Source organism: Panthera leo, chromosome B4 (assembly GCF_018350215.1).
Source record: "Panthera leo isolate Ple1 chromosome B4, P.leo_Ple1_pat1.1, whole genome shotgun sequence".
Classification (NCBI taxonomy): Eukaryota; Metazoa; Chordata; class Mammalia; order Carnivora; family Felidae; genus Panthera; species Panthera leo.
The window spans coordinates 77,486,676-77,500,741 of NC_056685.1; the positions used below are offsets into that span (position 1 = coordinate 77,486,676).

Below are 14,066 nucleotides of genomic sequence, written 5' to 3' on the forward strand. Positions count from 1 at the left end.
GGGTCTCTCTTTCTCTCAAAATAAATAAACTTAAAAAAAAAAATGAAGAACTTACAGGTGTTTAATTCATGTTTTCTCTAGACTATCTTTGAAAATGATAAAATAATTAAAAGATACACATTTTTTTGATACTTACACACTTTAAAGGGAAGATATAAGCCATTAGGGCTTAGAGAACGGTATTCTGATGAACATCAATTTAGGGCACCCTGTTATATAAATATAAACTAAATTATACAATGAAAATTTATGTTTTTGGATAAATTTGCCAAAGAAAACTTGACATTTAAAGAAATGTGGAAAAAAATTAATCATGATTAAAAAATCATTTGGACAATTCTGGAATTCCGTTTTAGTATATTGTTTTTTCACTGTGGTAAAAAATTTTATTTTAAGAGGTGCCCTGCTGGCTCAATTGGTGGAGCATGTGACTTTTAATTTCAGCGTTATGAGTTCAAGTCCCATGCTGGGTGTAGAGACTACTTAAAAATAAAATCTTAAGAAAGTATTTGTTTTAAATGTTTTTTTTTTTTAAAAGCCCAACCTGATGAACATCTAAACCTAAACTGCTCTAAAAATGCCTGCCTTTCTCCTAATTTTATGACCCTTGTTTCCATTCATTTACCACATATTTCCATCTGGGTGGTCTAGTAGGTAATTAAACTCGTAGGTCTTGGAAAAAAATCCATTGTATGGATATACCACATTTTGTCTCTCCATTCCTCGGCGGATAGATGTTTGGGTTGTTTCTCCCTTTTGACCATGTGAATAGTGCTTCAATGAATTTTTGTGTACAAGTTTTTGTTTGAATATTTGTTTTCAGTTCTTTGGTATATATGCCTAAGAGTGTTGTTGCTGGCTCACCTAAGAGGTTTTAGGGTCTTCACCCTTTGGTAGAATGTTCCCTGGCCAAAGAGGCAAGGAGAACCATGAGGTTCCCTCTCTCCATTTCCTTCCCTAACCACCTACAGTAGGAATGAAAGTGAGGGCAAGAAATTCAAGACACCTAGCAATTTGAAAAAAGAGGAAATGAGGCCTCTCTTGTTAGGTACAAGGGGGTACAGGAGGGGCAGAGGAATTTGCTGGAAGAGGTAGTAGGCATCTTCCAACCTCACTGGGACTCTAGCCTCATTCCTGGGTAATGTCCTCCTCCAGATTTTGTACATGGGGGCCTTCTATGAGTTTTGCCAAGAACTTGACAATTTACCACCACTTCTGGATGGGAACTGGGATGAGCCATGGAATTTGTTACATAAAGAAGTCTGGGGCACTTGGGTGGCTCAGTCGGTTAAGCGTCCGACTCTTGACCTCAGCTTAGGTCATGATCTCATGGTTCATGGGTGTGAGCCTCGAGTTGGGCTCTATACTGACAGTGCAGAGGCTGCTGGGGATTCTCGCTCTTCCCCCCAAAATAAGTAAATAAACTTAAAAAAAGAATGTCAATTAGCAAGTCATTTGCAAATTCAAATAAAAGGCAGACACCAAACTGAGAGGAAAGGTATGCAAGGTAAATCTGGGTTCATTATAGCTTGATATGTACATTTCATGGAGGAAGAATTTTCCAATCCCAAAGGCCTTTAGGTGGGAGGCATTGGTAGCCAGTCATTGTGGGGCAAGGGGCATCTGCTCAAGAGGGGCTCAAAGTCTGCTCATAGTCTTGTTGTGGTCACTGGCTCCTTTTGGCCAACCATGGCCACTTATGGAGAGTTGTTAGCTAACTATCCACTTTTGTGGCTGTGTTACTAGGGAGATTCAAGTAGTAGAGAAGGTTCAGGTGATTCTAAGATCCCTTCTGCCCTTGAGATTTTATGAGCTTATGTAGGGTGGGCCTGGTTTCTCAACGTCTAGTCCTTTGTGTCAAGGGCAAAGTCAGTCCTGGCTCAGAGCCTCTGGCCACACACAGGCCCACTCTAACCCACCAACCAGGCTTCAGCACACCAGAAATACAGGTAGAACAGAGACAAAGGCCTCCCTCATTTCAGACCCTAGAACACCCTTGGCTTTAGACTTGGCCTTACATGACTCCTTAGCCTTGGCTCTACAGGACGCCTATCAGAGATATGCATGGGGCACAAACACATCGCTGAGAAGTAGACACTCAGCATTTTGACTCTGAGCTGTGTCCTGTGTGTTCCCCTAGTTCAGCATCTGTGCAGACTTACTCCTGGACCTAGCCCCACCCCCTTGCCAGGAACTTTCCACATTCCTCAAGCCTTAGGCTGTGGCTTGGTCTCACTGACCAGACCTCCATCTTTAGTTTGCTTTTTGACCAGTTTCCTAATGACTGGGGTACATACATTTGAATGGCCTGCTTTGAGCTCATGATGCCATGCAGGGTCCACAGCCTGACAGCCAGGGAGGAGAGATGATCCACAGTCTGTTTTAAGAGAAGGGACTCCTGTGATCACTTTGGCAGTAGAACACTACACACACAGATCACGGCAGAGCTGCTCTGGGTAAAGCTGGGACGGGAGCCAGCGCCCACCCAGAGCCTCCTCCTTTGTCTTCTTTCTCCAGTGAGTGGAGTGAAAAACACCTGAATCAAACCTGGCAAAGCACCACGGCTGCTTACCAGATGGCTCATTTATCCCTCACTTTCCTGTGCTAACATCTAAAAACACAGGTAGCCTCGGGGAGAGAATGAACTGTGTGTGCTCAAGCATTTGCTCACAATCCGAAAATCCAGAGCTCCAGGACCATCAAGGAGTTCCCAGGGAGGGGAATGAGTTAGGGGACCGGGTTCTTTGTATCATTCTCCTTTGGCAACTGCTCTGGGCTCGCTTAGGGCAACATTCTAAGACACCGGGGAGGAGTGTTAGGAAATCTCAGACAAATCCGAACCCCCTAGAGTAGCCAGAGATCCTACTGGGAAAAATTCTGAAATGTTTCATCCCTTATTTATTCAACAAATATTTCAGTGGCTACTATGTGCTGGGTGTTGGGGCTACAATGAGGGAAAAAGACATTTGCCAGCTTTGTTGAGAAGCCTTCAGTCTGACGTGGGAGTCAAGGAAATAAAAAGATAACTACGTTACAGTATGTTTAAATGTCATGGTGGATAAATAGAAGGTAGTAGAGGATCCACAGAAGGGATACCTAATGCAATCTGGTGTGGTCCTTTTCCCCTTGTTCCACGAGAGCGTGTGTTTCAGACACGAAATTTTATGTATGAAGATGGGGTGCCTGGGTGGCTCAGTCTGCTGAGTGGCCGACTCTTGATATCGGCTCAGGTCATGATCTTGTGGTCACGGGATCGAGCCCCACGTCGGGGACCCCCTCCAACCCCCCACCCCCCCCTCCTCCACTGGGCATGGAGCCTGCTTAAGATTCTCTCCCTCTGCCCCCTCCCCCACTAGTGCTCTCTCTCTCTCTCTCTCTCAAAAATAAACTTGAAAAAAAAATATTACACCATATAGAGGAAAATGGAAGTTCTTATATGGGGTTCAGACTTTTAACTCAGACGCATTTCTGTGTTCTGTTGTTGTTGTCATTGTTGTTTTAGAGAGAGAGAGAGAGTGTGCGTGCATGTGAATTTTAAGCAGGCTCCACGCTGAGTAGGGAGGCTGACATGGGGCTTGATCCCATGACCCTCAGATCATTGTCTGAGCTGAAATCAAGAGTCAGATGCCTCACCAAGTGAGCCACCCAGGCGCCCCTTCATTTCTGTGGGTTTAATCCCTCCCTTAACACTTAATGTGGTTGAGGTTTTCTTTTTTTTTTTTTTTTAATTTTTTTAACGTTTTTATTTATTTTTGAGACAGAGAGAGACAGAGCATGAGCAGGGGAGGGGCAGAGAGAGAGGGAGACACAGAATCTGAAACAGGCTCCAGGCTCTGAGCAGTCAGCACAGAGCCCGACGCGGGGCTCGAACTCACAGACCGCGAGATCGTGACCCGAGCCGAAGTCGGACGCTCAACCGACTGAGCCACCCAGGCGCCCCGTGGGTGAGGTTTTCAAGGTGTAAAATGCCTTCTCATTATCCAGTCATTTGGAGGGGCAGGATACACTGCGTGAAGTTACTGGACTCTGAGGAATGGTCGATTAAGCTGAAATTAGTTTTATGTATTCAATGGAAAGAAAGTCACATTTGTTGTGACACAGGGCGCCTGGGTGGCTCAGTTGGTTAAGCATCCAACTCTTGATTTCGGCTCACGTCGTGATCTCACGGTTCATGGGATCGAGCCTTGAGTCCAGCCCCGTGCTGACAGCACAGAGCTTGGGATTCTCTCTCTCCTTCTCCCTCTGACCCTCTCCCACTCTCTCTCTCTCTCTCTCTCTCAAAATAAGCAAATAAACTTAAAAAAGTGTTTTTGACGTAATTCCCTCAGGCTAGGTTGTTTGTGGGCATTCTACACTACTTTTATGTTTCAGCTGTATACCCACTTACCTCTTGCAAAGCTGCCATTCAAAAAGGCCACAATGACAGGAAGCAGGGGATTGGCAGATTAGCCAAGACTGGTAACTGGGGCCGAGCTGAATGGTGCCATGAACTCCTCACTTCCTCCCCAGGCGCGCTCACTCGGCCACACAAGGACCAAATCTCAATCTCTGGCCGGGACCTCCTCAGGGAACTTCAGCCTCATATATCCAAATGCCTACTGATTGTTCATATCCTCTCATATTCCACCTGTTCAAAACCAAACTCTAGATTTCCACCTCAAACCTGTTCCACCTGCATGCAGCCTTCCCCACGCCAGCCAATGGGCAACTACCTCGTTCCACAGATGCTCAGGCCAAAAACCTTGCCATCATCCTTGCCTTCTCTCTTACTGGTCACATTCACTCCTTCACCGAATCCCATTGGCTCTCCCTTCCAATATGGGTTGGGTTCACAATCTCAGCCTTGATATTTACTAGCTGTGGGCCTCAGGACAAATGGTTTAACTTTTGTGCCTCAGTTTCTTCATCTGAAAAAAAAAATGAGATAAACAGCACCTACTTCATAGGGTTATAGTGAGGACTGAATAAATTAACGCGTGTAAAAAGTTTAGGTCGATGCCTGGCACATAGTAAGGGCTCAGAAAATGGTAGTTATTATAAAAATTTACATACATTATCTCATGCCACTTTAGTGTAGCAGTTGAGAGCCTAGATTCACCTCTCAGTTTTAAGAGTTCTTCACTGTGATGGGGTGCGCCCCGGTGGCTCAGTCGGTTAAGCGTCGAATTTCAGTTTTGGCTCAGGTCATGATCTCATGGCTTCAGGGGTTTGAGCCCCGCATCGGGCTCTGCGCTGACAGTGTGGAGCCTGTTTGGGATTCTCTCTCTTCCTCTCGCTCTCTGCCCCTCCCCCACTTGCATTGTCTCTGTCTCTCTCGAAACAAATTTTAAAAAAAATTATAAAAGATTTCTTCACTGTGAGAACCTTGGACAAGGACCTAACCTCTCTGTGCCTCAGTTACCATATTTGAAACAGGGCTAGGGTTGTAGTAAATTGCAAAAGGGTTCAATATATATTAACTATTATTATTCAATTCTGACGCCAGCCCCCCCCAGGCCATAGAGCAAATACACACCGAAGCCTGACCAATTGTGTGACCTTCCACAGAGGGGCAGGTTACTTCTCTGTTTTCTCAGGGATAAATAATAAGAGACCTCACCTTGGACTTACTGTGTAAAACACTAAGAACAGTTAGCTATTATTGCTCTCACTTTTACAGATAGAAAGTTGAGGGTTAAAGAGAAGTAGGCGTATAGGCTTTGGGAGGAAACCTAGACTCAAATCCCAGCTTGGCCGTGAAATAGCTGTGTGATCTTGGACAACTGACTTACTCTCTCTGAAACTCAAGTTCCTTATCTTTAACATGGTGATTAAATGGAAAGGCCTTATGGGGGTTGTTATAACGGTGATATGAGATCATGTAAGTAAAATGCTTAGTATGGTGCTCTTATTACGATTCTCGGTTTTATTGACAGGGAAATGGAGATAGAGAAAAGTCCGGTGATTTGCCCAAGGGCACAGGAAAGTCCATGGAAGGTTCGAAATTGAAGTCAGTGTCCACCTGCCCCAGATCCCTATCCTCCTAACACAATACCAAGCCTCCTCTCCGGAAATGGAAAGGGCCTGTTCTGGTCCCAAAGGATCAGGACACATTGGAAAATGGAAGCTCTCAGTTCTCCTCCAGAGCCACGCCCCCCCCCCCCCCCCAATGTCATGAGCAGAGATAAATGGCTTGGCAAGCCATTGGTAAACCAGCTAGGTATACACATGGGCCAGAAGAAAGGGAAGAGTAAAAAGATAGGAAAGTAGTGAATGACTTTAATTCCCCTTTTCCAAATTACCATTTATAATCTTAGACATATATAAGCGAACAGTAAACCTAGTTTATAAGGACACATTTAGATTTAGTTTCTCCTCCTGTACCCTTTCCTTTGTGCCCAAACATGATTCATCCTAGGCAGGGTGAAAGGAGGGGGCAAATGAAATGTGAAAAATAAAAAGTAGCTATATTCCCCCACCAGACCGTAAGCTCCAAGACCTGTCCACTTATTAACATACCCCAGTGCCTAGTACAATACCTCATACATAACAGGGGGTCAATGACTATAAGCCAAAAACATAAACTAAGAAATCAGGTCATATCATTTGGCTTCCTCATATTTCCTTCCCCCTCAAAACACAGATCCTATTTCAAATTTTTCTGGCCCCCATTTGCAGTACTAGGACTACTTAAAAATTATTTCAAAGAAGTAGCAACAGGGGCACCTGGGTGGCTCAGTCGGTTAAGCAGCAGCCTTCGCCTCAGGTCATGACCTTGCAGTTCATGGGTTCGAGCCCCACATCAGGCTCTCTGCTGTCTCGCTTCAGATCCTCTGTCCCCCTTTCTCTCTGCCCCTTCCCCGCTTGTTCTCTCTCTTTCAAAAATAAATAAAAATTAAAAAAAAAAAAAAGAGAGAGAAGTAGCAATAAGTTCTGGAGAACCCTGACCACACCAACTCTTTCCTACTGTGGCAATCCAGTTTCCCTCCCATTCCCTCTGTGGCCTCACTGACCCACCTTTTGACACAGAAAGAGCTTGGGGCTTAAAGGCAGAAGACCCAGGTTGAGTACTGCTTCTCCTCAAGTAATCTCTCTAAGCCTCAGTTTTCTTATCTGTAAAATGGGGCTAAATTACAGTACCCACCTCACGGGTCATTGTAAGGATTAAACTGATAACACTTAGGTAAGGCATTTAGAACAGGGCCTGGCACACAGCCAACACTATGTAACTGTTTGTGACTATTATTTTTATTTTTCATCGAACTAAAGCACGATATAAAAATGTTTTCAATTGCAAAGTGTTAAAAAATGTAAAAGATTACTATTATGATTTTATAGCCAGCAAACTGAAATGAAAACTCCATGACAAGGTCAATTCTGTCTGTACTGTTCAGAACTTGGCACATACTGGGTATTTTTGTTGAACCAATAAACAAAATGAAGTTCTATGGCACATATGCAAAACAACAACAACAACAACAAACCAGGTCACAGAAATATCACCCTGAGCCCAGGACTTCAATCAAAAGGGAATATATGGAATTATTCCTCATTAGGCCCTGCTCGTCGATGTTGGCTGCCTTAAAATACCAAGATAAGGAGAGGAGGGATAGATGTCTATGAACAATTGAAGATCAACCTCTACTTTTGGAACAAGGAATCGGGAAAAGTAGATGAGGCTCAAATCTTTGCAAAGAACTTCTTTTCGTTTGCCCAGAAAGGCTTCCTGACAGTGTTTTATTTCTCCTTGCCCTGCAGCCAAGGCTATTCTGTGGTTTCAGGCTTCCAATTATAGCTGAGTGGGGGATCCCAACGTTAAAGTGGGGTTTAGAAGACACCCTGGGACTCCCTTGGCCTGGCCAGGTGAGAATGGCCAGGAAGCACCTAACGGGCCCATTATTATGACTATTTATTAATAATAATATTGTTATTAAATATTTATGAAGCGCTCATGCTCTGCTCGATGGTGACCCTCCCACATTCCCCCACCCTTCCAGCAACGCCTGGGTTCCTAACCCTGAGTCCCACCAGTGTACTGCGGCTGGGGAGAATTATGACAGGTCGCCTAGGCCGCCTCAGTTGACCTTAACCGCCAGGAACCCAGGCGTCCAGGTGCTCCTGAGGGGCAAGAATCGGCTTCTGGTCGCCACCTGGTCTGTGTACGTAACGTCCGCTCTGGTCCGTACCCCACCAGGGCTCCAGGGGCAGAAACGGGGAGGGGCCAGGTCCAAGCACCCCACGGGGTCCACCTGGCGGCCGCCCCCTCCCCTCCCCGGGTCCCCGCCGGCCCGCGGGCGGACCAGGGCGCGGCCCCGGGGTCTCCGGCCCCAGGCAGGCGGCCGCGCGCTGTCCCACTCCCGGAGCTCCCCGCCGCCCCGGCCCGGCATCCCGGCACCCCGGCCCCGCGGCATTTTTTCTCTTTATCATAAATATATAAATTATGCTAATTACGGGCATTGCATATTAACCAAACCCGAAACCTCCCCTGCCCGGCCCCCTCCCCGTCCGTGCAAACCCCTCCCCGCCCCGGACCCCGCTACTTACCGGAGCCCGAGCCCGAGCCGCCTCCGCCCCGGGTGCCCGGCGGCCACCGATTACAGATTCATCTCACAGCCCGGGCCAGGGGGCCGGGGCCGGGGCCGGGGCCAGGCGGCCGCCGCCCGCAGACAAAGAAGCCAGTGCGGCTTGGCTGGGCTCGGCTCGGCCCGGGAGCCGGTCGGGACCCGCCGCCGCCCCCGGGCCCCCAGGCCGGGCTGGGCAGAGCCGAAGGGGACTCCGCGGGCTGCGCTGGGCGGAGGGGGGGCGGCCGGGAAGCGGGGTGGGGGAGCTGGGGGGGGGCGGGCAGGTATATATATTTTTCTTCTTTTACCCCTTCCACGGCCCCCCCTCTCCCTCCCCCCCCTTTTTTTCCCTCCTTCTGCTACTTGGATTTTTTTAGCTGCTGCGTCATGAGCATAATTTATGCAAAGAGCTTTGCCGCATGCTGCACCGCGCGCGCCAGCCGCCGGGGGCGGCGGGCTGGGCGGGTGGTGGAGGAAGGGAGGGGATCTGGGGAGCGGGGAACGAGGGGTGGGGGTGGGGAGGGCAGCACCCTTAGCCCCTGGCCACGCCAGGAGGCCCCAAGGGCTCCCTTCCTGGACTGGAATGGAGGGTCCGTGGGGCGGGTCACGCAGCCCCCTCGGAGGTGCTGCTCGAGGTGCTTTCATTTTGGAAGGTGCGAGAGGGGGAGCACGGGAGTCTGAAGTGGAGACTCTGTGCCACGGTCCCTTCAGCCTGGGGTTGGGGCGGTGACTCCCCGTCGCCGCCGCCTTTCCACTCTAGGTTAGTCAGCTGTGCCCCTCCTCGTCCGGAAAGTCAAGTTCAGGTCCATTCCCAAGCCCCAGGCCGGAACCCCACCGCGACAGAGGAGGGGGAACTCGTGGGCGCTCAGCCAGCTCCCTTTCAGGGAGGGAACCCAGGTCCTGAATGCACCCTCCACCCTCACCCCCGTGGCGGTTTGTTGTGGGCTGTCTTGTCTAAAGACGACTTCCCTGTCTTCTTGTCCAAGTGGACAAGAAATGTAAAAAAAAAAAAAAAAAAAAAAAAGACAAAGTTCGGTAAAATGGAGACAAACAACGTTGTGCTTTGCTGGTGATGGTGGTGTGGAGGATTTGGTTTCCTAGGGGCTTTTGAAGGTAGGGGAAGGGATTGGAAAAGGCAGAGTTGGGGGCTGAGGGAAAGCAGGTTGGAGAAGTAGTTGCAAGTGGAAGAGGAAGGAGTTGGAAGTCCCAAGGGGGAAGAGAAGGAATGAGGGGAGAATAATTTAGGGAGGCTCTAAATTCAGCGAATATGGATCTCTCAATGTAGGCGGCCTGTTGTTGGCCTGGATTGCACACCCACTGCCCGCCCCACCCCCAATCTGGTGGATTTCGGGGAGAGCGGGAGATAGAGGAGTGACAGGTAGCACGGGGAGAATCTGTGGAGTCCTCAGCCCTCCCCCGACCGTTCTTTAAGCCCCTTAGGGGAAGACCCTGCAGGGGAGGGGTATAGAAGGGAAGCCGCACCAGTGGCTCCACAGGCTTTTCCAGAATGTCACCGGGAGCCTGCTCGCACCCAGAGGTCCCGCTCACAGAAGCTTCCCCCTTGAGGCCTGACGTCATCATCTGCTGGGCCAGCAGGGCTCAGGTGCTGCCCGTTTGTTGTTTCCGTGTGGGGGTGAGGAGTTCCTGCTGGTGGATTAGGAGTCAGATCGTTGAGGTTTTAGTCCCAACTCTTCCGCTTGCAGTCCAGGCAAGTAGTTGAACTTCTTCATTACTTAGAAAATGAGGGTACTATCTATAGGCACTACTGCCTAGGGTTAAGAAGTTTAATAGTGGGGCTGTGTGTGAAAAAACTTCAAAAACTATAAGCTCTATACAGATGTATCATTACCTGTACAATAGTCTTATATCCACTTTAATGGCCTTGTGAAACTCATACATATCATGGTATTCTATCTCTTGGGAGTTTAAAAAAAATTTTTTTTTTAAGTTTATTTATTTTTGAGAGAGAGAGAGAGAGAGAGAGTAGAGGAGGGGCAGAGACAGAGGGAGAGAGGGAATCCCAGGCAGGCTCTGCACTGTCAGTGTGGAGCCAGATGTGGAGCTTGAACGCACAAACCACGAGATCATGACCTGAGCTGAAACCAAGAGTGGGATGTTTAACCAACTGAGCCACCCAAGTGCCCCTCTTGGGAGTTTTGTTTGGTCTGTAGTCTCTGTGGTCTTTCCCCTCTGACTGTAAATTCCTTGAGAGCACAGGCTGTGACTTACTCATTTTTGTATTTCCCATCACTCTGTGAAGAAGGGGCACATTCTTACTCTTGAACGTTATCACACGAAGGCAGAAACCCTTAGTCTATGCGACTTGGTTTGGTACTAGACACAGATCAAATGTTTTGAATGTAAATATGAAGGATAGTTTGAAGAAAGAAATGGACGTGATGGAAGGGGTTGGGGGGAGAGATACATCAAAATGTTAATTGTGGTTTTCTCTGGAAAAAGGAAACCTCTAATTTGTATTGTGTATGCTTCTGCATTGCTTAAATTTTTGATGATGAGCATATATTACTTCTTTGTGTGCTTAATTTTTTTTAAATTCAGGTTTGACATGTGCACCCAGTAAAGTACCTAAGTCTTAAATGTACAACTTGAAGTTTTACATAATTATCATCACCATCCCAAACGAGATATAGAGCATTTCCGGGACACCTGGCTGGCTCAGTCAGTAGAGCATGCAATTCTTGATTTCAGGGTTTTGAGTTCAAGCCCCACATTGGGCATGGAGCCTACTTTAAAAAAAAAAAAAAAAAAGAGCACTTCCAACACCCAAGAAGACTCAACTGTTACCACTATTCTGAATTCTATCACCATAGATTAGCTTTGCTGGTTCTTGAACTTCATATAAATGGAATCAAGACAGTATGTGCTCTTGGGTCTGCCTTCTGTCACTGAACATATGTTCCTGAGATTCATCCATGTTGTTGTGCCTAGCAGTATTGTTTGCTCTTTTTTTGTTGCTGTATATATATTCCATTGCATAATTATGCCACAATATATCCATTCTACTACGGATGGGCATTCGGGTTATTCTTGTTTTTGTCCCTTATGGATAAAGCTGCTGTGAACAGGGGCACCTGGGTGGCTCAGTTTGGTTAGGGGTCCGACTCCTGATTTTGGCTCAGGTCATGATCTTGCAGTTTGGGAGTTTGAGCCCCACATCAGGCTCTGCACGGACAGTGCAGACAGAGCCTGCTTGGGATTCACTCTCTCTCTCCCTCTCTCTCTGCCCCTCCCCTGCTCATGCTCTTTCTCTCTCTCAAAATAAATAAATAAATAAATAAATAAATAAATAAATAAATAAAAAGAAAGAAAGAAAGAAGGAAAACAACGTGATGTGAAAGAGAATAACACTGGGGGGCAGGGCAGGGGAGACCTTTCTGAAGAAGTGAAATGTAAGACAAACTTTAAAAGACAGGATAGGCAGGAGGCAGAAGGAACAGCAGAGGCAGAGGCCAGGCAGAGGCCATCTGGCAGGAAAGAACTTGGCATTCAAGACACTGAAAGAGGATCAACATGGCTGGAGCACAGCAGTGAAAATTGCACAAAATGGGGCTGGGAAGATTGGCAGGGCCCACAGCAGGAAGGCCTGGCCATATATACCTCTAATCTTTCAGTTTAATTGGGTCTTTCTTCCTTTGTAAACTCCACTCAAGGTTTATCTCCTGCAAAAAGCTTTCTTGAATAATATCATGTTGTTCTAATTAGTATTATTTTAGCTACATCATTGTTCCAATAACTTCATTATCTAATTTGTAGTTTATAGGCCATTCGTTCTTTTTCTGGAGAACATATTGGTTTCCCCACCAGATGTGGGGCAGGGCCTTCTGTTTCCTTTTTTGTCTGGTCTCCACCAAGCACTCAGCACATCAGGGGGATAGCAAGAGTCTGTTGACGGCTCCCTTGGCTTGGTACTCCATTCCTAGAAAGCTCTGGGAATCGAAGCAGATAGTCTCTGGTGTCCTATCTTCCCTGGCTTGAGAACTCACCCAGTTTCAGGTTTTCAGAATTGTGGTAGAACAACCAAATTTCCCCAGGATCCATGCCTGTTTTCCCAAACACCTTCCTCGTGTCCATAGTTGATCTTGCACCCCCCCCCCCCCATCACCAGATTAAAGGCATCACTGCTGTTGCTAAGGGAATGAGGTTTGGGCAGGTGGGAGTGAGTTGGAGGATGATACAGCAGGGAGTCAGGTTGGTCAGCAGGAAAAAAAAAAAACCCTCAATTGGGAGGAGACAAAAGACAGCAATGCATTTCCAAGTGCTTCTCCACCAGTTTTTCCCCTCTGTGTGCTACCTGTTTGTTCTCTCTGAAAGCTTTTAGAATTTTTTAAGAAAACGTCTCTGGAATCTTAGATTTTGCCATGTTATGGCCTGTCGCGGTTGGCCAGTTTTCACGAAACCAGGAAGCTGCCGTCCATCTTGACTGGTCATGTGGAAGCCCTTGGGAAGAGAATAGGTGGGAGAGGGGAAGGTTGCTGAGTACTGTTAACAATGCAGGGATATTTTAAGGTGAGAAGCCAGAGGTATTTTGCTGTCATTGTTTGCTTGTTTTCTGAGAAGCCAGAGTTTTTGAAAACTTGTATGTGACACAGAGTGTGGCTTGCAAACTCCAGTTTTTACAGACCTCCCACCCTGAAATGCATATATTTTATTCTATTTACTGTAATCTTAGCAATGATGTAGGACTGTATTACTAAGCTGCTGTCACTCTGACGGATCACCCTACCAGCTCAAAGGGTAAATATGTTTTTTTTCCCATAATTTTTGTACAGTAACAAGGTGAGGAACATTTTAGCTCATAAATTATTTACCAAACCTCACAGGCATAATAGGCTGTGTGCATATTCATCAGGCCATCATCCATTATTCATAAGAAGTTCACTTCAACTGTTAGAAGAAAATGAGGTTGTTGATTGAAATGCGGAAGAAATGTGGTCTTTTGTTCTCCTCGCCCCCCTTCTCCCATCTGAGTAAGTCTAGAAGTTTCCATCAAAAAAATGATATTGTAGGAAACAGAAATTTATTTCTGACATGCAGATGTGTAGATAAGAGGGAAAGAAAGCCTGGAGTAGGAAATAAATTGGCAGAATCAACCACCATTCATTTAACTTGGCTAAAGGCCCCTGATTCCTGCTTGCACAGAGATTGTGCCCAGGAAGTGGCCAGAGGGGGGTATCCTTCCTTGCAATTAAAGAGCAGCTTCAGTAAATCTGATAGAGTTAATACTTAGATTAACTAAGATACAGGCTGATTTCTATAGCTCCAGAAGTATTCATCATTTATCTTCTTATTTGACCTTCACACCAAATCTGTGAGGTAGGAATAATATTCAAGATGAGGAAAACTGAGGCTCAGAGAGGTCAAGTGACTTGTCTAAGGCCAAATAGCTGGTAAGGAGCAGACCAGGAGTAGAGCCTAAATTTTCTTTTGTGTTTCATGTTCTTTATATTCTGTCTTCCTAAGTCCTCTGGGTGATAAAGACCACCAGTCCCAAGATAGAGGCATTTT

General features: G+C 46.7%; 1 protein-coding gene across 3 annotated transcripts in view; it reads right to left on the reverse strand.

Annotated features, from left to right (window-relative positions):
• Nucleotides 1-8,704, reverse strand: part of POU6F1 (POU class 6 homeobox 1) — a 30,524-nt gene extending 21,820 nt beyond the window's left edge. For 2 of the 3 annotated variants that reach the window (XM_042946566.1, XM_042946564.1), the window contains exon 1: nt 2,298-3,225. The gene's annotated coding sequence lies outside the window, so the exon portion shown is untranslated. Of the gene's footprint in view, nt 1-2,297; nt 3,226-8,523 lie in introns of those variants that run through there. The other variant, XM_042946565.1, reaches the window with a different exon arrangement.
• Between the last annotated feature and the right edge of the window lie 5,362 nt (nt 8,705-14,066).